At 49.7% G+C, this 23023-nt stretch overlaps 1 long non-coding RNA gene across 3 annotated transcripts in view; it reads left to right on the forward strand.

The window, feature by feature from the left end:
- The first annotated feature begins 3008 nt into the window (after positions 1 to 3008).
- Positions 3009 to 23023, forward strand: part of LOC146592847 (uncharacterized) — a 71102-nt gene continuing 51087 nt past the window's right edge. For 2 of the 3 annotated variants that reach the window (XR_014896514.1, XR_014896515.1), the window contains exon 1: positions 6012 to 6228. This is a non-coding gene — a long non-coding RNA (uncharacterized LOC146592847). Of the gene's footprint in view, positions 3091 to 6011; positions 6229 to 23023 lie in introns of those variants that run through there. The other variant, XR_014896516.1, reaches the window with a different exon arrangement.

Genomic DNA, 23023 nt, shown 5'->3' on the forward strand with positions numbered 1-23023 from the left:
AGACAGTGTGCCAAAGACCGCTGACTTCAGCCCTGCTCAGGGATGGGTCTTCAAGGGGGTTGAAGAAAAGASAGAACAATTTTCAGAGAGGAAGGAAGACTGGATTCTTAGGTGAGTGGTGTGCCCCTAGTACCTTCTTCAACTAATACTTAAGYGGAATGTTTTAAGTTGTTTTAAGGCTTTTCTAAGAGTGGAGGATTTGATAGGAGAAAGAGTTAGCATCTAAAAATCCTGATTATCAGACTCTGTGTCTATGAACAGTGAATGTCACTGTGGGTAAGGTGTTAATAACATTGGCTTTGCTGTAAGGGTACCTAAGAGATTATAGTAAAGGGAAAAATGCTTTAAGTTGCATTTTCAGCCCCTTAAGATAATTTTATTTTGTTTGGTTTCATGCTTTTGCCAAGGATATATACATATGTAGAGGCATGGCAAGACCAGGGAAAATGTGCATAAAGAAAAAGCACAGAATATTCAAAGATAAGTATTTTAAAGTGTTTCCCAATTAAACAGGCCTTGTTAGGCTTTGACTTCATGGGTTGGCATGCTGGAGGTTTGGGGGAAGTAATACTGATTTATATCGAAGTAGATTTTCTTATTGGGGCTTGAGCCCCATAGTAGACTTGCTGACCTTATGCCCAGGTAGTGTGTGCAAAGGCAGATGTATCAGCRGCCGGGCAGAGAAAAGGGCTCTTTGCAACAGCCACGAAATAAGTTTGGAAGATCTTGTTACTTGGAGACGCATATTTTTGTGCACAATTTGGCTGCAACCATTTCAATATCATGCGCTCAGTTTTACTTGAAAAGGCTAAAAAAAAAAAAGTAGAATAAACTATTAGGAACCCCCAAGGCAAGATGAGCTGACAAGTCAGAAAGTGCGTATGCACACCTGGAGAGGAAGTATCAAAAAAGCAAAAAAGAGGAGAACCTGGAACATTGATCAGGGAGGCTTCAATTACCTTGGCATTGACAGGAAAAGAATTACAGAATATAAGAGGGAAGGGGCAGGGCTACAGATACGGGGTTGTTTCTTTGCAGAGCTGTTACAAGGAATGCGTGGGATGTGAAGCCTTCCTGGATCCACCCAAGCAGTGAAGTAGGCAGAGAGATGGTAAAAGTGCAGGAATGCGGATAGGGCTGTGTGTCGGAGAGGCGTTATACGGGGAGAGTGCACGCGCGCCAGGAATGGGCCTTGTGAGAAGTGGTGGGAGTGTGGGGAGGAAGGGGCTTGGAAGGGTGGAGAGGGCACGAGCCGCGCCTGCGGGATGGCGGCATCTGGCACCTGCCCCGCCGGTGCCCGGGTGGGCTGGGCGGGACTGCTCTTGGCCGTGGGCCGAGGGTCTTGCGGGCTTAATCGTGCTAATTCTCCAGTCTGCTGGAGATAGATCAGGGCAATTACCTTCGCTTCGCAGGTGGGACCAAAGGCACAAAAAGACCGTGGCCACCTTCTCCTCTGTGGCAGGATGTATTTGGGCTTCCAGAGGCTCTCTGCCCGCCAGCCCGTCCCCGTCCTTGTGTGGCAGGGCTGCTCCCGGGCCAAGGCACTGCTGGCACGGTTCCCTGGGCGACAGCTCTGCAGCCGGCTCGGTCTCCTTGCGCTTCGCTGGAGCACAGCCAGGTTCAGCAGTGGGGAAAGGCCCTTCCGCGGAGACCGTGTCCGCAGCGCGGGTGGGGCTTGGCACTGGATTGCAGGTCCTCTGCAGAAACAAAACCCCTTACTTTATTCTTGACTTCTGAATTTCTTTCCAAACAGCACTAGGTGCAGCAGATTAATTCTGCTCTGCCATAAAGCACTGGSTGCCTCTGCAAGAGTAAAGCTACTTCTGGCCTGATCCCGTGGGGGTGAGGGGGGCAGCGTGGCTGGACCTGTCACTGCTGCCAGGCTTGCTGGGGTTATGAACATCCTGTGTTGCAAGTGCTTTAAGCACCCTCCGTGCCCACAYACACTCCTGCAGCTGTATGTCCCCTCTCTGCCAGTGGCTGGCTCTGTGCCTCGAGGGAAAACCGCCTGCCTGCTCACGAGCAAAACTGAGCTGAGCAGGGGTTTGCGTTTCTGCAGCTCTTGTAGCCGCCAAGGAGCCTTGTTCCAGTATCTCACACTTGTCTCCTTCGATTTCACTGACAGCCAATTCTGGAAAGTTGGAAGGTGTGCCATTATCTAGGACTACATTATAAAAGTGTCACACAGGTGATGAATGGCAGCGTTCACAGGCTCCTAAAGAACAGGGAGGAAAGAGTGACATTAGGAAAGATTTTCTTTTTATGGCTTCTTCAATAGGGAGAGTTCTTTGGAGGGCTGTATTTCAAATCAGATAATCAAACACACCTCACAGCCTCCCAAACTTTGCAAGAGATGGCTGGAAGAATGTCCTAATAGGGTGACAGAAGGAGAAGACTCTTTCAGCTCTTGCCTGAGTACTGCAGCAAGCTCTTGGATAGGAATCTTTTGCTGTCACCACACAGTTGCCCTCATTTTCTGTAGCTCAGAGTCTAGTTGCTGGTACCTGGGCCTGCTGCAGGGATGCCTATCCTATGTGTTGTGCAGGTCCTCCTGGGGTGGGAAACAGCCTGCTGTGGAGCCTGGCACTTTCTGGCAGGGATGATGTCCCTGCCACTATCCACAGGGGACTAGAGAGCGGAAGAGAGGTGGAGAGGAGAAAGACAGAGGGAAAAGTGTGGGGAGACTGAGAGGGAGAAGGAAGATGGAAGTGAGAGCTGGTGAGCCCCCAGGCTTTGTAGCTTTTGGCTTGCAAGTGTCTTAGAGGGACTGGTGAGGTGTTGCCCTTTTGTACCAGGGCAGAAGGTGGAGGGGTCCAGGCAGCTGGCCCTGCAGCTTGCAGGGCAGCAAATGCCTGCTCTGTGGCATGGGCAAGACTTGGCCARTGCTGGCCCTGGTAGTGTGTGTTATCTTTGTGTGTCTATCTTCCATGCCAAGTACTCAATGCTGTGAGCAGGCAATTTCCAGAAAAACCCCATCTTCCTCTTTGTTTCTCCCCGAACAGACCCCGCTCCAGCTATGGCTGCTCCCGGGCTGGCCTCTGATGTTTCCAGTGCATCATCTTGATCTTCTGCATGAGAACAGCTAATAAGGTACATGGGCATGTCATATAAAATGATATTTAATACTGCTGGAAAAACCCTAAAGACCTATTGACCGTGCAATATACTGTGTCAGTGCATTTTACAGGCAAGTACAAAGTGAATGTCAATAATCCCACATGTGCTATTACTACACACATCTCGCCATTAAAATAAAGATCCTGCTCAGCAGCTGAAAGCCCGGTTTATTGTTTTTCCTGTCGTTGCCAGCCCAGTACCTCCCAGGACGTGAGGGAGAGGGCTGTCCCCACTGTGCCCACCCCAGCGSGGGCCCGGCAGGATTCTGTGGGTGATGGAATGAGAGCTGGGGAGTAACGTGCGCCCTAGAGCTCTGTGCTGTGCCTACGAAGCATCGCTGATCTTGAACAATGAGAAATGATACGTTAGAAATGACCCTAAAAAACCTTTCCAATTTCAGATATTCAGTAGTCTAAAATCTGGATTACAGTTCTGTAGGCTGTGGTGGTCCRTAGGTTGTGGTCACCTTTAGAGATCTTTCCATTGTGTTTTCCAGTATGCTGAATTTCTTGCTGGGATGGAACAGTTTTTGCTAGTCTATGAGGCCAGAAAGTTGAAATTGAAAATGCACTTCTGCAAGTTAAAGTTTGTGTTTCTTTTAATATATTTACATGWAAACAAAAGCCGTGCTTTATGTGATAAATATTTGAAGGTGGGCAGTTGGCTTTGAGGTAAAGTGGTTCGTGTTGGTGCAGTCTGTTTGTGCTGATGGCGTCAGTATTAGCATCTATCTCAGAAGCATAAAGGAGTAGCAGTCTGTTGAGAACAACCACACGGTAGCTGTTGATAGGGACATCGGCTAGCTCTAATACCTAGACACTAGTCTACTCCTTGCTGGATGGTGAAATAGAAAATGATTAGAGGTCAGCCGTGATGCTGAACGGGAGGCGCGGCCAGCGCGGTGCGGCAGAACGGCAGCGTGCTGCGGGGACGGCGGAGCCCGTCGCGGCGGCTCTCTGCCAGCCGTCCCGCGTGGAGGTGCTGCGCCCACGCTGCTGCGGGAGGGCTCCAGCTTCTCCTAGGGATTACGTAAGGTGCTGGCGTTGAACGCTTTGGCGTCGTTTTTGTGAAGTGGGTTATAGCCTTCCTTTCCATCGAGCTTTGTCGGCCTTTCCGCTTCGGGAGTGTAAGCTGCTTGGCAGTCTCTGTTACAGGTTTACGTACAATTTAACAACACCCAACTTTAGGTGAGGCTTCTTGGCATGACTCTGTGCGGATTACGGAGCAGTAGCGATAGCATTGCTRTTAATGCCAGGCTGACCTCAGAAGAGGTCGTCTAGATACTGGGTGGCAGGGGGAGTGGTTTCCTTCAAACTGGCCACTTGGCGAGACTTTCACACAGTCGTGTCTGAGATCTGCCGGGAGTTCACTGGTGTTTGAAAAGCAGCTCTTGATACATGCTGGTACATCATTTGCGTAGTCACTTGTAGGTAAAACCTATTAGCTTCTGTACAAACTTCATGAAGCTTCTATTTTTTAGATACCTAAAAATGGTGGGATGATAAGTACAGTGTGAGAAGACAGTCAGTCTAGGCAGGCAGGGATGTACATAGGAAAATCTGCTGCAGCTGAGACAGGCCCGGGGTGCCTTTCTTTCTTTCTTTCTTTCTTTCCTTTTTTTCTTTTTTTTTTTATTTTTTTTTCAGCATCTTCTCCTGCTATCAGGCAACAGATGGCTCTAGAGAAATTGCAGAAAATCTGCAAGGCTGGTACTTGGCCCCATATCCAAGCAATAAGAGGACACTTAAAAAGGCTTTTCCTTGTTCTTCCAGAAGGACAGGTGCCAAAGTCCTAGATACTAATATAACTTTCTTATTTAATAAGACACAAAGCACAAGCATCACCAGCCATTTCAGATAGTAAAAGCTCTTCCTTTTATTTTTTTCCTCTTGCCTTCAGGATATTAATAAAAACAGATTAATAAAATCAAAGACAGCACAATTAGACAGGGCATCAAGGAAAAAAAATGTTTGCTATACAATTTTTCAATTTCCATGGCAGTTCTCACGCTGAGAAAATCTGTTTGCGATTGCTGATGAAAAGATAGAAAGCTAATGTATTAAACACAAGGGAGGCATGTACGAGTGCAATTCCCTTTGTGTTCCTCTTGTACAACACTTTGGTGCTGCGATACTAACAGGTTTCAGGCACAACGGTGTCCCGTGTATTCATTTGGTAAGATCTATTGGATGGTGTTTGCTTAATAAGTTGTTGGGTGGTGTGTGTGTGTTTTTAAATAAATGTAATATTATAGGAGAGGGAGTTGTACTGCCACGGCATCCAGGATCCTGTGTCAGGGATCCCAGTCTCTGGTGCTGGTGGTGCTGTGGGGGGGTCAGGAGGTGTGGGCTGATCCACTCTGCCGTGGGCTGGCCCTGAGACCGTCACCTAGGCTGTGATTTGGTTTTATAGCTGGCCTTGGCCATGCAGCTCATCTGCAAAGGGTCTGGCAGAGCCTTCACGGCCACCCCTGTTCGCCTGGCCAGCCTGCAAGGCCAGACCAGGTCGCTATTCCTGTTTCACAGAGCTGGGGTGCAGGGAGGCTCTGGGCTGGGCTGGAGTTCAGCAGCCGCTCATTGCTGCAGCAAAGGAAACTGCCAGGCATGAGAGTGCTCCGCACCGCCTGGCTGCCGAGCCGTGCTGAAATCCGCCCGGGGGAGATGGCCTGAACCGCGGGTCCCTCCTGGAGGCGGTCATTGCCCTTGGACTGCTTGTTCCTGCTTGAATGAGGCCAGCAGGGAGCTGATGCCTCCAGGGAAGGCTCCAGGGAGTCCGGAGTGGTTTGCTGAGTGGGCTGTGTTGGGAGGAGTGGTCCTCCACCTCGTGGGGAAGTGCCCGTGGATGGGCCGGTCAGCTCCCCGGGAGGCTGGGCGGCGTGCCCTGGCCGGCTCAGTGCTCACGCAGATGTTGATGGAGGCTGGGCTGGAGCAGGGGGTTAGAAGCGCTCTCCTGTTTYCCGATCTCTTCCAACACCATATCATGAGGAAAGCGTTTATTTTAAGTGTGGCTGGGTTACCTCCATTAACCTGGAGCCTGTTTGCAGCAGCTGAGAAAGCCTGGCATGTATCTGGGAACCTGGGTTTGCTGCAAATCATAAAACACCCTCAGCATGTAAGTATACTTTTTTATAAGATTGAAGTAGTGATTCCAGCAGGAATGTTCTGAAGTGCTACTTAAGCTACCAAAAATGAAGCTAGTCTTCTAGGAAATCAGATCCCAGCTCTGGGAATCTTCTCCATTCATCCATCTTCTGCAGACCCTGATTTGCATATTCTATATGCAGCTTGTATAGGGCTTGTTCTGTTTGCATAATGAGGCTGTAGGGAGTTCCCTCTCCTTCAGAATCACAGTGTAAAGACACAGTGAAGGCAATTATATCAGTGTTTACATTTGCAGAAAGATAACTCCTGATGATTTTCTGTTAGGAAAATTAATTCTCAATGACACTGCTGGTTGGATTTTCTGTGTTGCTGTTGCTGATCAGTACCTATTGATAACAGGGAGGAGAGAAATGGARCAGGATTATTTTCTTGATAAAGGCTAAGACAGTTTCAAGCAACAGGTCATTCTGGCTGCAATACTGTATTTTAAATAATGAAAAAATAGCTTAAAGATGCTGAAAATTCTGAAGCCAAACAAAGGGGTATTTCACTTAGCTAAGATGCTATGTAAGCCTCTTGCTACCAGCCTGCTCTTGCATGAGCAGGGCTAGTCTGGTTCTGAAGGGACTTCTGTAAACATAAAGAATGTGCAGTGACTGGTATGGGGGCATATTCTTACGTTGTGTGTGCACTGCATAAACAAGCAACCCAAAGGCTCTGTCTGGCTTTTGTCTAGCCCGTGGAGTTCATCATCCTTGGAGCTAGAGGAGCTGGAAGAAACGACAAGCCTTGACTTAAAGGGGAGTGGTGGGGAAGTAGCAATAAATCTGAATCTAGTTATGCTAGTGTAAACACAGAGAGACTGGATTTAGCAAGCTAATCTGAATGTATACTGCCATATAGGAAAAGCAGGACAAGGCCCCAGAGCCTAGGAACAGGCCAAAGGAATAGGTGTCTGTGGAGTCTAGCCGTGAGCTGAAGGGGAGCCTGTGACCGTCGGGGGCGAGCTCAGCAGGGCTGCGGGAAAGTGCCGCTGCTGCTTGCAGGAGTCAGAGAAGGACGCTTGCTATGCAGTGGGTGAAGTGCTCTTGGAGTTGCAAGCCCCTCCTTGTGCAATCAGTCCTGGGGGAAGCATTCAGTCACACGTGGATTCTTCTTGTCAAATGCCGAAGCACTTTGTGGAATGATAGTAATTATTATAGCACTAAAACAAAGCACCAAAAGCTTATTGCTTTGGAGAGATCACTAACTATCTTTGTCTAATTACTTGGCTCCAATTAACATTTTACCACAGACTTCTTCTTCAAGCACTTCTCTTGGAAGGAAAAAAAGTGTCAACAGCAACATAAAATAAAAATACAGTAGCCTGTATAGACACGAAATAGACACCAAACTGGAAAAATAAGAAAACAGTATGATGCGCCAGTGATCCTGGAGGGGATCGTGTTTGCACAGAGGGCGGAGAAGACGGCCCATGCAGAAAGGAAGAGGAGTTAATCAAGCTGGAAGAACCCAAATGACCACTGGTCATTTGAGCGTGCTGAAATCAGTACAGGCTGAGGAGTTGCAGTTCTGGTGGCCTCTGTCTTTGGAGRTGGGAGTGGGCAGAGATGCCTCCCTTCCCCATCAGCATGCTTAGTTCCAAAGTCCTGCAAGTGAATGACATGTTTCTGTAATGTTTCTCCTTACAAACCTTTACATATCAGCATGACGTCAGCTGGCTTGGTCTACTGTTTGGAAAATATCAGGGGGGTGAAAAAAATGAAAGATTTAGTACATATATATAACTAATAATGTAATAGTAAAAATAATGTAACAGTTATGTCAGTACAGGAAACAGCACGTGCCATAAAATTGCATCTTTGGCAAAAGAGTATAAACATAGAAACTTATCACAACAGCGGGAACAGCATCAAAGGAGGGAAATATTGCAGTTCAGGAGAAAAGAAATGGGATGCTTCCTCTGAGGGAAAAGAGCACTTCCCGTGTGGGGCCACCTGATGCCAAGGTGAACCCTGCTTTTAGCTCTGATCCTCTGGGGCAGGCGCCAGCCTTGTGCTGCGGGGCTGGTTACCTCCCTGCTTGGGGAGGTAGCGCTGTAAAAGCACAGGCTGCCTTTGGCCGTCAGATAAGCTGACTTTGCGGGGAGTTACCAGAGATTTTTGTCAAGCCCCTCCCCCCTTTTTTTTAAAAAAAAACTTTTCTCTAACCAAACTGCCTACTTGTGAAGCCTGAAAGCCTGCTACTAGAACAAGCCTTACTTGCTAAAATTGTTTACGGAAATACAGTAGACAAGAACTCCGTACACAAAGTCAGGGATTTTCTTCGTGTGTCTGCCTGTGACACCAGTTGAATGATCTCAGCCAGCCGTGAGGAGAGGTGTAGGGTGCAAGATCTTGAGGCTCTAGGTAGCTCTTACTTGAAATGCTTCTCCTATGGGGAAAGAGAAGGTCCATAAACATGAAGGGTTTTCTTGCAGCGAGGGAGTGTGCTGGAGACTCCCAGTAACAATGTGGATTCCCAGGAGAAGGGCTGCAGACACTGGTCAGTCACTTGCAGGGACATCCCCTTGGTGTCAGCAGTGCAGAGTTTCTCCCGAAGCTGAGCTGGTGTTGTACCAGCTGAGATCTCAAAATAATGCATTTTATCTGAGCCAGCAGGACGGCTGTTTTGCAGGAATAGTAGTGCACGCTAAGGTGACAGAGCAATCTGGTGAGAGAGCAGAACTCCCCTCCAGAACCTCCTTTCCCTCTGCCAGTGGTGTGACGTGGCATTTCGGCTTCCCAGGCTGAGTATGGGTTATTTGCACAGCYGGCCAGAGCTGTTTGGTGAGGGGTAGCAGATCTTGGGTACGTGGCCATACAGTAACATGCAAAGTGTCATCATCTCCTGAGATGGGAATGTGCAGCTGGGTCTGCTCTAATTCTCCTCCCTTTCTYCTTGTGCAATGCTGCAGTGTTCAGGGAATGACTGTTCCGGTACAGCTGCAGGTTGGAGGAGAGCTTCCTGCTGCGGAAACGTTTTCCTTCATGGTGTAAGGCTGCTAATGTTTCCAGTTGTGTACAGAAGTTGAACTAAGAACCTTTGTTGTGAACTGCACAGGGCAACAAGCTAGAGCAGCTTGCAGAGTGAGCCTTTGCTACCCAGTTTCCTTGTCCCTAGTACAGGGGGTCTCCTGGAGGAGGGGTTTGCCATCGTCATGTGTGCTACCACTGTAATTGCAGCTAAAAGTGAGGCAGGTTCCCCGTGTGCTTYACCATGCATTTACATGGACTCTCTGGGGCAGTTGTTGATGCTTTACCGTAACGAGTCTGCATTAGTGATCATGACCTCTTCCCACCAGTTAAAGTGCAGCACACTGGAGTAATCTCAGCTCCTGGGACAGCAAGGGAGGGATGAACCCACTTATGACTTGAAAATAACCAAGTAAGGTACCTCCTTGCAGACAGAAACTAGACATCAACCACCTAAATAATTGTTTTTCTGGGGGTAGTGTCAGATCTTAGAACTAGGGTATGACATAGATTTGGTTTTAAAAGTTTCCGTAAAAGAAATTTGGAGGGCAAAAACTGTAAGTGTTTGGATGCTGGCAGTTGGTTTAGGCTGTACAGATGTAGTAGAAAACCTTTCCAAGTTCCAATACTCCTCTTGCCAAAGGGCCCCGGGAAGGGCCAAAGTAGACATCCCCCTACAATGCCTAAATTCAGCAGTGCATTTTGCTATGCTTCCTAGAGCTTGCATATTTACATACATTCTATAATTACCATCTGCACAGCCAGAGGCATTTGCTGGAAATGGGTTGATTCCATCTGTTGGTGCAATTTTCTCAGAGGAATTTGCATTGATCACTTTTTTATGCAAAGCTTTTGTATAGATCATTTTTCCCTATTTTTTTTAATAGAGCTAAATATTTTAGGGGCGGAGGGAGACTCTTGTAGAGTGGCGAGAGAGCCTGGCAGATAATCTCTGGCCCTCAGACTAACCAGTTGCTGTTATTTTTCTTCTCTATTCAACATGGACTAGCAACTGCTAGTCAATGCAGGTTGTTCCAAGATGGCATTCCTCAGATATTTTATATTGTACTTGAGGTGGTAACTCATTCTTAATGTGATGACCCTAAATTAAGAGAAATGGGGTGTGGTAATTAGTCAGTCAGCTGATTATTCTAGATCAGAGATTTCAGACTCTACCTGGTAGGACCAGATGGGACTTTTTGCATATTTTTGACAGCTGTAATGAACAGGGCAGCATCGTATTGATTAAATGTCTGGGAAATTAACACAAGCCTCTGGAGCTTCGTTATTTACTGGAGCGGTTGGAAGTCCCTGTAAAGTTTGCCCAAGCGGGGCTCGGAGGGCGGGAGGCGCCGCGCGTGAGCTGGGGGGCCGGGGCCGTGCCCGCGGGGCCGGGGCCGTCGGGAGCCGACGGCAGCTCTCGTGCCCGGCGGGGTGCGGGGCTGCGGCAGCCGGGCCCGGGCACAGGGAAGGGGCATCCTTCTGCACGCCGGAGGGGTTTCGCCCCGACCCTCCGTAGGTCGTAGAGCCCCGRTCTCTGCTCTGGGAGCATCAGATCCTTCCCTGGTGTTAGAGGCTGGGCCGAAAGCAGCGGACCCGTAAGTAGGGCAAATGGAGAAATGAGACCGCAGACGCCCGAAAGCTCAGGAGCGAAGCGCAGGGTGTTGGACTMGGCTGGCAAAGTGAATTGAAGTGAAGAGCGAAGCGGTTGTGAGCCGGGGCAGCTGCGGGGAGAGTGCGTGGGACTGGCGAGGAGGAGGAGGAGGCAGCGCGGGTGTCCCAAGGCGGGCGCTTTGCCCCCCTTCCCGGCGGGGCCGCGCCGCCGGGCGGGCAGGCAGCGCTGGGCGGGGGGCGCGCGGGCTGGGCCGGGGCGGCTCGGGGCTCGGGACCTCCGCCAAGGCAACAGCAGCTCCCGGCGACCCGGAGGAATCCTTAAAAGCTTTGAACAAATAAAAATAGCTCCCGTGCCCTGCAGAACTTGATTAAAGAAGTTATTCTAAGGAGGATTTAGACTTGCTAATTGTGGTAGATTAACCTAGCTCACTGGAACCTGCAAGTTTCTGTTGCTGGGAGGGAGAAATAAATAAATAAAAATCYGCTGTGCTGTAAACAGTTATCAGGAAAGAGCAGAGAAAATGAAGTGAACTCTTCCAATGCATCATGGAATATTACTGTATTTCATTTACTGTGGCACCAATTAGATGAGAGCCTGTTCTATTAACGTGCACCCTTGCAGATCCATGCTAAATTAACTGCTAGATCTTCACTACAGCAGTAAAACGATTGATTTCTCTCCTTAATCAGTTTATTTCATTAGTTATACATTTATTTTTACATGCATTTTGCCAAGCAGGAGTGAAATGACCTATCAAGGTATGTGACATCACAGAGTGATTTGAATATTAACCAAATAGCTATTACAGCGGTGCTAGTGCTTAAAGATCATATGTAAATCAAATGTCAAGGGATAAAATTGCAGCAAGGGCTGTCAGAAAACAATTTAGCAGTGGTTAAAGGGACAGCTCACAGCTGTGAGAATTCTGAACTTGGTAAATGAAAAATCTTGATGCCTTTGCTCTCACTCCTGTTTTCACGGGAAAAATGAAACAAAGTTTCCCCCATACTGTACTTTTTTTGTTTTGTTAAATTAATTGTGCAGGTTTGAAAGCTTTCCCTGTTGTATTAAGCCTCTGGTTACTAAGAAGCGATTGTAACTTTAAGGTTGAGCTAGGTGCAGAATAATTTCCATTTCTGACCCAGGGAGTCTAAATATGTTAAATATAAATAGCTGTGAACASTGAGAGGCAAAAACAGCTTATCCAGTCCTGTAATTATGGGAAATGTATTCCCGAGGGGAAAAGAGAAGAAGGATGAAGTCTAATGACATGTTCCTAACACTGTGTATTTTAGGCAGGAGTGTGAACTGTTCTCCCTCCCTGCTCTGCGCTGCGGATGGTTTGTTGCTGGTCAGTGGCGGGGGGGGCTGCAGCAGAGGTCCCAGGGCAGCACCGTGCTCCCAGGTTGGCTCCCGTGGCGGGCAGGAGCTGTGCCCGCGTGTGGCGGTGTGCGAGCGCCTGGGGCCGTGTGCGCGCGTGCCCCGGGCCGAGCCCCTTCCTCCTCGGAGCTTTCTGCGGGGGCCAGGGCTGCCGATGCACCGGTGGTTCCTTGGGGTCGCCAGGGCCAGGGCGGCCCCCAGGAAGGATGTCCCTGGCAGCTGTGCGTGCCTTCTTCAGGAGCCTTTGCCCATCAGGAAATCATCCTCTTCTGTCAGCAGCCATCAGTCTCAGTCCATCCTTCCCCCGGGCTTCGGGGAAGGTGGGGCAGGGCAGCTCCCCACGGCAGAGCCTTGCTTGGGGAGCACATGTCTCCAGGCCTGGAGAAAGGATTTGGCTGWGGGCAGAGCCCAAATCAAGGGGCTGGGCAGTGTCCTGTGAGCTGAAATGTGAACTCAAGACCCCAGAGCTATCCTGTGTCTGGCCAGATCACAGAAGGGCTCTTGGGCCTGGGTGCCCGTTGGCACTGATGGGTTCTCCTAGGAACAGCAGCAACCACAGCTGTGAGGTTGGAGCTGCCGAGGGTCAGTGCTACAAGCGCACCTGGAAATRCCAGGAATGACACGGTTTGGCTCAGGTGGCTGAACCTCCTGGGGATGGATGAGGAGCTTTGTGTTGATGGCTGGTACAGCACAGATGAGCACGGAGTAGTTTGTTTGTCTTTGATTATTGGTCATTGATGCTTCATTTCCTCATTGATTTCTTCAAAGCAGAGGGGAAGAAAACAAACAAACAGAAAAAACCCTCAGCAGATACCCTGCCAAAACAAATGAATGAGCGTTGGTTGTGATGTGAGTCGTGCCATAAAGCTATCCGGTGAGTGCTACCTTGCTAGGGTTTAAATCCAGCTCTCGAGTCCCTAGGGCACCATCTTAAGAGATCCGTCTGTACAGAGTAAACATTGAAATTATATAATTAGCCCCTCAGAGAAAAGAATTCTAAATTCATGGGAACTTGAAGTTGAGAGAGAGAAATATTACATCTCTTCCACCCCTCTGTATCATCTCTAAACGTCAAGCCATGCGCCAGGAGAGGCATGCTTTGAGGAGGAAGAAAATGATTTGGAGCTCGGGTTTGTTGTGCTGGTAGGGTCCCGCAGTGTGCAGTTTGGTCTGGTGGCTCTCTGAGTGGCTGCATTTCCCCCGGGCCTGGGGTCAGCGCGTCCTGCTGCCAGCCCCTGCTGAAAGGGTGAGGATGCCCCTCCAGTGTTCATCTCCTGGTGCTCCTGACACTCCCGGAGCAGTGTTCATCATCCTGGGAAGGATGTCCCTTCCCAGACGCTCCCCTTGGGCCCCGCGTGCTTGCATGGCTCACCGTGCTGGCGTGGGGGGACATCCAGAGCAAACGCTGCAGGAGGCCGGCGCTTGCCAGTACTYGCAGCGGGAGGCCTTGGGAACGGCCCCTCCATCACGTAGCACCGGAGAAGGGCCAGAACTTTGCCCGCATCTCAGATTGTTGTGGTGGGGATGGAGGTTCCTGCATCTGGTTGTGAGGTGAGGTGCTCAAAACTGCAGCCAGAGCCCTCCCTCCCACGCAGAGGGTGCTGCCAAGAAAAGACTTGGGGCTGTCCGTGGATGAGGCACAGCTGAAGCCCGCGGTGCCGCTCCGGCCTCCTGCGCTGCGCGGGGCAGGCGGCCGCTCCCGAGAGCGCGGCGAGGTGCGGGTCGGGGCGCCCGCGGCCCGGCTCCCCTCCGCGCCCGGCTCCCCTCCGCGCCCGGCGCTTCCGGGCGATGCGCCGCCCTCGTGAGCGAGTCGGCTTTAGGCGTGCACTTGGCTGGTGTCTGTCAGCATCTAATCAAACTGCAGTTCTGGCAATAACACGGGATTATAAACGAGAATTGTACTCTACCAAAAATAAATCCAGAGTTAGGTTCCAACGGCTGGTGAAACCTCCTCTGCCTTTCCTGTTGCTACCATCTAGCACTAAAGCAAATCCGTCCCAGAGTCATCTGGATATAACACTCTGCTATTTGACCTTGGGTTACTACAGTAACCTTAAGTGCACAGTAATATACTTTCAGTCACTGTTCAATGCTCAGGGGAATGTTTTAAGGCCCTTGGCTGGAGTGAATATTTTTATGCAGGCTATAATTTCTTTTAAGACCTTCGCAGGCAGCAAGCAGCCTTCACAACGTCCTTCCTTCTCGCCGCACGCGGAGCGCTGCAGGGCAGAGACCCCGCCGCAGGGAGCCCCTCTGCCCGGGCGCCGCGGTGGCAGGGTGGCGGTCCTGCCTCGGCGGAGGCTCGTTGCCGTCCTGCCTCCTGCGGGAGAAGGGTGAGTGTGAGGGCGCCTAGCCCTCCTGCAGAGGGGCGTGAGCTCTTCACCTCTTCGAGAKGGACGTGAACCAGCCGCAGGAGCAGCGTGGGCCAGGTGAGGGGCCGTGAGCGACCTGCCTTCCCGGGTGGGCAGCGGGCAGCTGCCGGGGAGCTGCCGGCACACGGGGCAGCGAGCTCTGCTTCCAGCCCGATGAATGTCCTGGTGGCCACACTCCCTCCATGGCAGGGCCTGAAAGAGGCAGGAGAGAAAAGGGGGAGGAATGAAAAGAAATGCCCCAAAAGGCCAAGGGGACGCATGGTTTTTCTCCCTTCTCAGCTTTTCTTTTTTTTTTTTTTTTTTTTTCCGGCTTGTTCCAAGATGTCAATAGCAGCCAAACAATCCACTTCCTCCTGGGGAAAACTTTCCCACATGGACTTTGGCCTCTGCTCAGGAATGTGCTGCCTGCCACGGGAAACCTGCTCTCGCCTCGGCGCACCTTGCTGGCGCTGGCGCTCAGGCGTTGCGTGCAGGGTCTGGGCAGGCCGTTGGTGGGCTGGGAAGCGGCCAGCAGTGCGGTGTCAGCTCGGCTGGCCTCTGCCGCGCCTGTGGGTCTGTCCAGGGTTGACTGCAGCCCCACGAGTGCGTTAACGGGAGCAGAGAGCAGGATGTTTAAATGAAGGGCCCTTCCCAGCTGCATCCTTTCATGCGTGCTTTTCACGCTGGGCAGCTTGGCTGCCCTGTCCCGGGCTGTGCGAGGCGCTGCCTCTGCCCTGAGGATCCTGCCCTTCCTCTGGATCCTCTGCCTGGACAGGAGCCTGCCCTCCTTGGGGGTCTGGGAACTGGGAGCAGCGCCTCAGCATCCCTTTCCTGGGTACCTCCTGCCTGGTGGGCTGATGTGCTGGCGTTGGGGTGGGACTAGGTCACCTCGGGGGGCTAGCTGCCCTCTCCTGGTGCCCTGGCCGTGCTGTGGGGAGGGGGCTCCGGCCGCCCGCCCCTCGTGGGCGSTTGGGGCTACCCCACCCGCCTGGGGCTGTGGCCGTGCTCCGGGTGCCCGGAGCAGATGGGCTGTCTGGCGGGGTGTCTTCTCCCAGACTGCCAGCTGGCATACCTGGGCTGGCGTCTGGCACCTCTGGGCGGGCGAGATGGCTTCCCATGGACGTGGGGCTGGCACTGGTGGCTTGGCGAGCTGACTCCTCTTGGGCACGCAGCTGGCAGCCGCGGGCAGCGAGGCTGGCGGGCTGGCTCAGCGCGGGCTGCCAGCTGGCACCCCCGGGCTGAGCGGGCGCCGCGCGGTGCTGGGCTGCCTGCTGCGGAGGTCTGCGCGCTCCCCAGGCTCAGCCGTGGACGGAGGAGGCTCTGCTTGCCCCCGAGACCCCTTGGCAGGTAGCAGGACGGAAGAGAGAAGAGCGTGATACGCTTGGCCTCTCTGTGGCCTTGCCCCCGCTCCTGGCACACTGTGCTTCTCCAGCCCTGGCCCTAAGCGTGGATGCCAGCCCTGGAGCTGCTACCTGCGTCACCCCTCCCGTCTCCGTCCTGGCGAGCGCACCTGTGCTTCTTGCTTTGGCGCTGTGCGCTGTTTTTGCAGTTCTGCTCCTGTGGCCGCGCTTGCCTGGGCCTCCTGGACACCAAGCACCCTGCCAGTGCTTCTCACTCCTGACCTGCGGCGTGCCCTGTTTTGCCACCCTTGGGCCTCATTTCAGTGGAGATTATGCTAAATTCAGTTAAGCTGGACAAATGCTCATCAGAGACCCAGAGAAGAAACCCCCAAACTGATTTTCATCTGTGGATCAGGCAAAATTTGATTCACAATTCAGTTCTCTAAAGGGGAAAATTTGCACAGAATCCCTGCTTAGATTTTATTTTAAGTAAATCCTATAAAAATCCATCTGAAGGAGACAGTAGCTCCATCTTTCAGATCCTGCACACTGTATCTGGGAACATGTGTTCTGCTTTTATATAGTAAAAAATGTAGAGTTTCCTCATGTTGCCATATTTTTTGCATTTATGTATGCACTTGATACAACCCTATCTGCTGTGTGTGCCTACAGTGCTATCTGTGTCAGTATTGAAATGCATCGAGCGAGTATCATTCATGCAAAAGATGAGCCTAAAATCTCCCTGAAGAGTGGAATATAATAGAATACAATTGTATCATTTAAAAAACTTTGCATCATATTACACCATCAAAAAGGATAATATATGCTACAGCGGTGGAAGCAAATGAAATACTGCTTTAACCCTTCAGTTCCCACAAGCAGGTTTTGCTGCAGTGTTCCTCATCAGCATTAGAAGACCGGTTCATGAGGTCCTTTTGACAGGTCTTGCTTGCTTCTGCCTTTGCATGTGGTTTCTGCCCTTGACTTGGATACTGTTTCTCTGGGTCGCTTTTCCCGGGAGCAAGCGCGCTGCTCTTCCTGCAGCTCGTGTTGTGGCTGGAAGGTCTGCAGGGCGTCGGGGAAAGCCCGTCTCTGGGAGGGGGCGGGAGGAGTGGCTGCGGCGTGAGGACGTGGGTCTGTCCCCGTGGCCGGGGCGCGTTCCCTGGGCCCCCCCTTTCCTGCGCTCCTCTCCGGGTACGGAAGCAGGGTGTSAGTGCTGGTCCTGGGAGCGCCGCGGCCGCTGGCCTCGGTGCTCTCTCGGCTCGCGCCGCTCCTAGCAGCGTGCTCGCGGCGCACGGCAGGCACCGCGTGCTGGAGATCTTGGCGTAAATCTCGGCACGCGCGACGTCGGCCGTCCGGCAGCACCGAGCGGCGACGGAGCAGTGCCGCGCTTCCTGGACCCTGTTATCCGTGTGCAAGGCGCTCGCCTTCCCTCTCTGCCTTCAATTCCTGTGTGTCGGTCTGACAGCTGACCTAAACTCTGCCACATCCTAGTCAAGGCTGGCATAAAAAGGAGGGTTTTTTCTCTCTTTGAATAGTATCTGTTCCCAAATCATGTATAAAACATTTGCAGAAACCACTTACTCCTCATGTATTTTTTATGAGTCCGATCCTAAGTTAAAATATATAAACATAAAAATATCAAGAAGTACTTTAGGAAAAAAAAAGTTATTTCATAAACTATCAGGAGACCAATTTAGAACCTTGCCGAAGCTCCTGCCGGCCTGAGCAGCCCTGCCGAACGGGGAGGCGCTCCGGGGGTGTCTCTCACCGGCGGGGGACCTTTCCCGTCGTTTATCCAGCCCCTGCCGCTGGCGCTCCGGCAGGCTGAGGCTCTCACTCTCGAGAAATAAAACCTATGATTTTATTTAATCCGGGGGATAATCTTTTTGTAATGGGCCAGGACGAGGGTGGGAAGTTTTATTTCCTGAAGACCGGATTAAGACAGTTTTGCAGTGGCAGACAGGAGGACGAAAGCGTTCCCGGGAGGCAAGTCGGCATCGTCTCGACGGCGGGTTCGCCAGCCTCGGGGCGGCCCTCGCCCGGCTTCCCCGAGCTCCTGCGCCCTCAGCGAGGAGGAATTTACAGGCTGTTCCTACTCCGAAGGTTGTTTTTCCTTTTCAAGGATGGGCATCCCTGAAGCGTCTTTTCCCGGTGGATCGGTGTAGGCCCCCAAGGAGCAAGGCGGGCCGCAGCGCGGGGCAGGCTGCCCGGGGCCCCGACCGGCTGCTCTCGCCGCAGCCGACGGCCACCGCAGCCCGCTGAGCGGAGCGCTCAGGAGCTGCCTGCGGACGTGCGCTCGCGTCCTGCTGAGCTGCGTGTGGGTCTCGGGCCAAGCGTGCCCGGGCCGGGCTGCTCAGACCCGCGCTGTCGACCCGTGCGGGTGTTACCGCTGAAGGTGGTTGTCTTTGACACCCTCCCTGCGAGTCCTTTCTGCTGCTAGGTTTCCTTCAGGACAGGTCTGTTGACACCCCTGTAGACTACAAATGCAGCCGCCAAGGCCCGGCGTAAGCAGGGCTGCGGGGAAGCGCGGCTCTGGGCTAGCAGCACCCGACAGCTGTTGCAAACTTCCCTGTCGTAGTTTTTTTCCTTTATCTTCCTTCAAAATCAATTTAATACCTTAAAATATCTTTGCTATTCTCTACTAATCGGCACTGTCTTTCTCTGTGAAATCCGGGAAGAAAAGTTACATTTATTGTTTTATATTTAAAATTTTTCTACTTAACGTGGTCCTGAAAACAGAATTTGAGGAATGAACTGGGGGGAATTACTGTGTGTAATAGTTGTTCTCTATCTGTTGCTGGAGAGTTTGTGCTGGCTTGTTTCTACAAAATTACCTGATTTCTATTTGTCACTTTCTCCTGTGTAACTAAGAGAAACCCTCCAAATCCAGCATCCGCAGGCTTTGCATTCGAGTCCTGATGAAATGCACGCTCTGCATCWGAGGGTGAGCTCGCAGGGACTGGGCAGCTTAGAACTGCGTTGAAAACTCTCAAATATGATGAATTATTGGAATACTGTTAAACAAAAATTACAGACAAGGTAATGTAAAAGCCCTTTCATTTGTCCATGYGCTCCATCTTGTACTCATTGAATCCTTCCTCAGAAAAACAGTATGCTATTTTCCTGTTAGGGCAGTTTTACTGGAAACCTTTGTGACACAACCTTACTGTTGTAGATAAAAATTACTACATTTGTTAATTTTGCCTTTAAGCATTATTAGTTAAATATTGTTTCTTTAAAAATGTATTTAATTTAAACTAAAATGCTGGAAATTTCCTTTCGAGAGTACTTTTTTTCATGCACATGAATATTAATGCCTTTCTCAGAGAGATCTACTTGAAAAAAACAAGAATAAATTAAATACCTACAGATTTTTCTAATTCCTCTTTTTGGTGACATGCCGTCATTACATCAAATTACTGAGATGTGCTCCCATTTTTTTTTGTGTGTGTGAAAATTATGGAATATAAAGTATATGTAAATGCAGCAAAAGGCTGTGAAGAAAGAACAGGGACAGGAGAAGCATTAGGTATTCAGCCAGCATCGTTGTGAGCCAATTAATCAAGCAGTGGCGAGGAAAGATGCAGAAACGATGAGTTCGCCCTTCATGTTGATGAGGCCGGTCCAGGGCAAATGCTGCTGCACCTGAGCTCATAGTTAGGCATGCAGAAAGGAATCATGGGAATATCTTCACGCCTTTGTCTTTCTCGTGAAGGATGGAAAATGTCAAGCTGTTGTTTGGCTGCATGTGGGAGACTCGCTGAGAATTCACAGTCTGGTGAAGCAGGGTTTTAACTCTTTGTGGACACTCTCTCCTTGGCACATCTGCACTGAGCCTTAGCAGCAGCTAAATACAGAGTACTTGCATTGGCTGGGATTATTAGAGACGGCGATTTTGGTGGGGGGAAGAGGGTCTGTGGTCTGATTACATCAGAATTTTTTTGCATGTGCCTCTGCCTGCCAGATGTGTCCAGTAGCTGCAGGTCTGGGATCTGCAGCACAAAGAGAAAAGGCGTTCCACTGCAAACAAACCCTTTTCTTTTCTGAAGTTGTTTTACCTACTSACCTTTTTTCTGTCCCTTCAGCTTCAGCACTGGCTGCTCCTTTCCACTGGATTAGTGTCTGATTGAAGGAGAGAGACCAAACGGCCTGCCAGCCTTTTGCTTGTTGTGTTTTTTTCTCTTCTCCTTGATGTGTGCATGTGAAGCTCTGTATTAGTTTCTGCCTTGTCGCAAAAGGTAGTGATAAAGGTTTGGTGCCTAGAGGCCATTAGCTGCATGTCTAGAGGAGGCTGCTGGCCCAAAGACCTCTGGTTTCTCCATGTCATGATGAGACAGGCTTTTTRCTGTCACTCATTTGAATTTTCTTTGGACTGGCTATTTAAGAAAGCAGAAGTGCCAGAGCCCTACAGTGGTGAATGGTGCTTATGAGAGAGGGAGGCTGGCAATGACTGGTTCTTCTTGCTTGCAAAGGTCTTCTCTGTTCTTTGATGTCTCTAGACAAGCTTAGGACCTCTGGATGGAGAAAGTGGGAGAAACACTTGGTTCACTGTGGTCTACAATAATTATGTCTRCATCGTGGGGATCGCAACATCTGCCTAGGGAGCACTCTCTGGAGGGTGAGTACTATCCCAGGAGTCTTGCAATAAAGTAACATGCAGCAAAGCTCTGTGCAGTCTGGCACAGAGTTACTGTGCGSATCAGTCCAAAAACTGGGACTGTCTGTGACACAGAGCTGACTCTCAGCCTTTCYGCTCCAGTCTAAGGCATTCTGAGTATCTGCCTGCCAGATGCGCGGTACAAGTACCAGTGTTTTGGAACAATTAGAGAAAGGGGTACCGAGAGAAGGAGCAGAAGCTTGTGAAATCCAGATTAAAGCAGCAGGAAAAGTGATTACGTATTAGACCAACTGACTAGGAGATGTCACAGTGTCTCTAACTGCTCACTTTCTAATCCAGACCTGCTGTACTGGAAGAAGTACTATAGGTGAAACAAAGGGATGCAGGACAAGGTCTCTTTCACGGTATGAGCCTAGTGGTCTTCCCTAGCTCTGTGAAGGAGCAGGTTTAAGAGAAGGAGGAAGGACATGAAGATCCGCACCTATTCAGTGCTGTGTGGGTCTTTTGGATGAAATAAGCACCACAGGCTCAGGCATTTGTGACAGGTTTTCCTATTGTTCACTTTAGTTGAGTATCATTTTGCCTCTATTGCTTTGTGAGGATGTTCAGTGACAAATGCATCAGTAAGGGCTTCAGGCTATTAACCGAGGCCAAGAAGAGCAGTGAATCCTTTTGCAGTTACCAGGCTACTGTGCAAGTTCTCTATGTGTCCTTTGGGGATCTTGGTGGAGACAGGTGATGGAGAAGCCCAATGCTTTGTGGGCAGCTATGTCCAGCATTGAGCCTGAGTCCCTTCAGCGCTGGCTGAATAAGACAAGTTCCATTTCATGAGCGGTTACACTATTTCAAAAGAGTTTTCTTTCTAGGGCAGAACAGAAGCCTAGCAAAGTCAGAATTTGATATATAAAGGACCTTCCAAACAACAAAAACAAAGTGAATGTTTCAAYTAATATTTTCTGAAACTTCAGCTGGCCCTAGTCCTTTCCTGTCYAGGACATGGTGGATAGGCAGGGCATCTGCCCCATCTGCTTATCTGAAATGAAAGCCCTTTTGGTCCTGAGTCAGAAGAAAGAACAGTCACTCAGGGCCTCTTTTTTGTACCATTTCTTTTGGCGACTTCTGTACACTTCATTTGACTCCTCTTTATGGCAGTGATCCTGATCTTTTCAAATTCATTGCATACAAAAGTTGTTGTCTGTTCCTCTGCTATTCTTGCTGTCCAGGTTCTTTGAAGTGCTTTATTATTCAGTTTGATAGTGTCCCTTTTTCATGGTGGATGCARATTGGAAGACTCGGGTTCTGCAAACCTGTATCCACACCTGTCCAAATCTCTACTCCTTCTCTTTTCTTTCTTGTTGACTTTATCCTATAGGCCGAAGTTCACCAAACCTGAAAGAGTCTTTCAGCTGCTTTTTTAATCACTGCTGAGTTGGTCAGAACAATTATGTCCTATGCCTCACATAGAATATGTTCCTGTTCATAAGTTCCTGGAAATTGTCTGCTTTTCCTTGAGCATCACAATATTGTTGACCTAAGATCARCTCCTGATCTCGAATATCTCATGGGTTCTTTTCTCCTGTACCACCAGTGATTCCCCAATTACACTGAACTTCAGGGGCTATACTCTGCRTTTCTGTCTGTAGGATAAATTCCTATTTTTTTCAAATCATTTGTAGCATTTCTCAAGACCTTTGGCATTCTAATTCTGTCCTCTAATACATTCTAAGCTTGCAAATTTAGTAATCATAGTCTTGCAAATGTAATAATTATAGTCTTTTCTATCATATAGGTCAGTAACTAAAATGCTAAATAGCTCTGGATATAGAGTAGATCTTATAAAACCCTATTTTTTACAGTCTTTCACCTCAACAGAAAACCATTGATGACTAGTCACTGACTGAAGTTTATCAACTGATTTTACACTCACCAAACAGTATTTTTGTCTAGACTACGATTCCTCAGCTTGCTTGTGAGAATGTCATATAAGATGGTGTCAAAAATCTTATTAAAGTCAAGATATGACACTTACTGCTTCTTTTCTATCTGGAAGGCCTATTACCCTGTCGCAGATGAAAATTAGATCGGTTTGCCACGATTTGTTCTTGACAAACCCATGTTGGCTGCTACTCATCCTGTTATCTTCTTGGTGCTTATAAATAGTTTGTTTGATCATTTGTTCCAATATTTTTCTGGGAACTGAAGTTAAACTGACTTAAACTGATTATAATTTCCTGGCTCTTCTTTCCTCTTTTCAAAAACAGGCACCATGTTTGCTGTTCTGAATCGTCTCATACTGCATGCATCCTGCGCAAGTCCTCAAAGACAACCCGGAACAACTCTGAGATTTCAGCTCCGCATTTGCAATGCCTTGTACTAATTGTGCCAGCCATCTGATCACAGCTTACCTTTTTTTTTAAAAGGCAATAGTGCTTGCTTTTCCACACTACCCATCGATTTCTTTCCCTTTTTGTTATGTAGCAGACT

Source organism: Rhea americana, unplaced genomic scaffold (genome assembly GCF_003343005.1).
Source record: "Rhea americana isolate MKP2758 unplaced genomic scaffold, rheAme1 scaffold_315, whole genome shotgun sequence".
NCBI classification, from domain to species: Eukaryota; Metazoa; Chordata; class Aves; order Rheiformes; family Rheidae; genus Rhea; species Rhea americana.